Genomic DNA, 3537 nt, shown 5'->3' on the forward strand with positions numbered 1-3537 from the left:
TTAGGCAAATGGATGTTTCTGGAAGATATCATCCAGAGTGAGGTAACCCAATCACAAAAGAAGTCACTTTATTTGCACTCACTGATAGTGGATATTAGCCCAGAAACTTAGAATACCCAAGATACAATTTGCAAAACACAAGAGAATCAAGAATAAGAAAGACCAACACATGGATACTTCATTCCTTCTTAGAATATTAAAGGAAATACCCATGGAAGGAGTTACAGAGAAAAAGTTTGGAGCTCAGATGAAAGGATGGACCCTCCAGAGACTGCCCCACCCAGGGATCCATCCCATAAGCAGCCACCAAATGCAGACACTATTGCATATGCCAGCAAGATTTTGCTGAAAGGACCCTGATATAGCAGTCTCTTGTGAGGCTATGCCAGTGCCTGGCAAATACAGATGGAACACAGGACTCCTAGTGGAGGAGCTAGAGAAAGTACCCAAGGAGCTGAAGGGGTCTCCAACCCTATAGGTGGAACAATAATATGAACTAACCAGTACCCCCAGAGCTCTTGTCTCTAGCTGCATATGTAGCAGAAGATGGCCTAATCGGCCATCACTGGGAAGAGAGGATCCTTGGTCTTGGACACTTTATATGCCCCAGTAGAGGGGAATGCCAGAGCAAAGAAGTGGAGTGTGTGGGTAGGGGAGTATTGGGGAAAATATCTAATAAAAAATTGAAAAAAGGGGGGAATCAGATAATCAGGAAGCAGCCCTCCAGGGTTCACAGTGTACTGATTGTGTAGCAGGGGATGTACCCATTTAGGCAGTTTTGGGGGTGCTTTGCCTGAGGTCACCAAGACCTTGGCCCTGGTACTGCTGTTAAGGTAGATCACAGTGGTCCCACTCAGGCAAAGGCTGCTCACAGTGCTCATGTTCCCAGGCAGGACAACCCCTGAGGATGGGACACTCCAAGCAAAGGTTGCTGCTCTTGAGCAGGCAGTTGAGCATTGATGCTCTCCACACTGGCATTGGTGTGTGGTATGTTTGTGGAAGATGTGCAGATTTCAAGCTGTTCTGGAGGCCAGAGAGGGAGCTGCTGAGCTGAGAAAGGGCTGTTGGACAGTTCATCAGATGGAAGGGGTCAAGGAGGGCAGAAGTACAGTGCAGGAGGCAGAGCCAGGTAGGGAGCTCACAGACAAGAGGGCAGAAGGGTCTGTCTTCTTTGAAGGGGGATTGGGTGAAGTAGTGTCTACTGTGTGCTGACTTCGACCACCACTATACCCATTAGCAACAAATCCTGGAGTTGAGACTGGTGGGCTTGCTGAGCTTTAGTATGCAATCCTAGTATGCACAGAAGTCTGGTTGTAAGAGAAGAAGGTGTTACCGGGCTAGTGAAGCTCAAGGACAAGCTGGTCAGAGTGGAGGGGGTAACGAATGAAGTTGTGTAGGTGGAGCTCTGTACAGTACTGGTCATTGAGAAAGACGCATTCAAGTGCTCACTTGAAGACTTTGAGTACAAGCTGATAGGAATCTGGTTACTATTTTCACCAGCTGATGCTGTTGATCCAAACTCCAGGATCCCAAACTGAACATTCAGCTCTGACATTTGCAGATCTGGGCATTCCACTCAGGACATGGAAACCTTAGAAGCTGGAGGTTTAATGTGTTTGGACTGTGGTTGGTGGGCAGATACAATAATTTCAACAGCCATGTTAGGAAGCTACAAAAGTCTGTTGACCATAGAAGGACCATCTCGAGGAGTTGATTCTCGAAATTTTGCCTGAGAAGGAAAGGACTCCAAACCAAGAGGAGGAACACTGACTGACTGAGTCTGGTGTTGCTATCAGTGACTCAACTGGCTGAGAACTGGCTCAAGCTGAGATCTGAGGACTGAGAGCTGAGGCACTGAGGGCTTGAGGTCCCAAGCAGCAGTGTGGTCAAAGGGCTCACACTGTCATTCTGCTGTGTGCTTGAAGCAGTAGGAAACGGGTTCAAACCTGGTGATTTCAACTTGTCCAAAATCTGGGAGTTGGAGATGTTCATCATTTTTGATTGAGGCAGCTCGCCAAGTCCTGAGCCAAGGATGGATGGAAAACTCTAAGGAGAATATGAGCTGGCAGAAGTGGAGTTTGCAGTCCCTGGTGCCATCTGAGTGTTGTGCCGAGAATTTGTGAAGATCAGGGCTTGGCCAAAGCCCTGCTGCTGTGATGTTTCAAGGAGTTGACTACCACTAGGCCACCAGATCAATGCCCTGCCCAGGTGTGACATGATTCTCTGCTGGAACAGATGAAACAGTGAATATTTTGTTTCAGAAAGATCTTCAGTCCAGTCTTTTGCTGTCCACTCTTCCACAGATTTCTTCCAGGCACCTTTAAGTCCATAAGAACTTTTGCTCCACAGCTCTTGTGAGGCTTTGTGAGTCCTGATTCAGGTCCCTCATCTGTGCCGTTTTGAGCAGCTTCCCAAACTACGAACTTTGTCCCACAGCCATCTGTAGACATAGACTCTGAATAGTCTGCAGGATTGAATATCCCCATGCTTTGAGCGGAGAAATTTCCTGTCCCTCTGCCCCTGCCATGTCCAAATCCCCTGTCTCTGGCCTGCTTGCTTCGATCCGAAGCCTTGCTTCCTGGGCTACAATCAACTCCATTCTCTATACCTTTGAACCTCTGTTGCCTCTGTTGCCACCTCTTCCTTGCAATTGTTTTCCAGTCCATGACTTGCTTCTCTCTGTCCTCTTTTCTCTGTTTTCTTTGTTTTCTGAGCTTTCTCTTCCAAAACTATTCTTCCCTCCTACAGTCGCCCGTGAAGTGGTGTCAGAATCCACTTCCAGCAGTATATTGATAGCTTTGGTCACATTGCCCTCATAGTCACAGTGCTTTGTTTTTCCTGTCACTTCCATAAGCTGTTTAACTTTAGCTTCAAAATCTGAATCATCCTTAACAAAGATCATTTGAGCAAGCCACATCTGTTCAGCCATTGCCTGTACCAATTGCTTCTGTGACTGTGCTGTGTGTGTTGTTATCATCTGTGGTTTGTCCCGAGCACCTTAACAATGATCATTGCTCATAGAAGTCATCATACACAGAATATACAAAATGTAGATACAAAATAAAAAATCTCTGCTCCTCTCATTGGACTTGGGACCTGCCACCGAGTCCAATGAGACAGGACAGGGGGAGGGTATAGGGGGCTTTGGGGATAGCATTTGAAATGTAAATGAAGAAAATATCCAATAAAAATGAACTATGCAAAAAATAAATTATTATAATATTAATAGTAAATCATTATAATAATATGAAGGTTCCTATATTCCCTCCCACTGTATTCACTTTATAGAGCAGAAAGTTAAATTCAGAATAGTGTTCCACCAGGAAGGTGCTATCTTCAAATGTTAACGCATAATTTTTGTTTTCCAATCCATTCAATTAAAGCAGTGCACTGCAGATATAATTTGGTATGCAACCCACAATGTGAAAAGTATTTTCAAAGCTGTTTGTAGTTCCTGCACCTTAGCCTGAGCCCATGAGTGCTGTGAGTCATACCTGTTACTCATTCTAATGAATGGTAACACAGAGTCAAGAGAAA

The 3537-nt window shown here is 45.4% G+C and overlaps 1 pseudogene; it reads right to left on the reverse strand.

Annotated features, from left to right (window-relative positions):
- Positions 1 to 695: 695 nt before the first annotated feature.
- Positions 696 to 3031, reverse strand: LOC110320159 (annotated as a pseudogene).
- Positions 3032 to 3537: the final 506 nt, after the last annotated feature.

The sequence above is a fragment of the Mus pahari genome, chromosome 4 (genome assembly GCF_900095145.1).
Source record: "Mus pahari chromosome 4, PAHARI_EIJ_v1.1, whole genome shotgun sequence".
NCBI classification, from domain to species: Eukaryota; Metazoa; Chordata; class Mammalia; order Rodentia; family Muridae; genus Mus; species Mus pahari.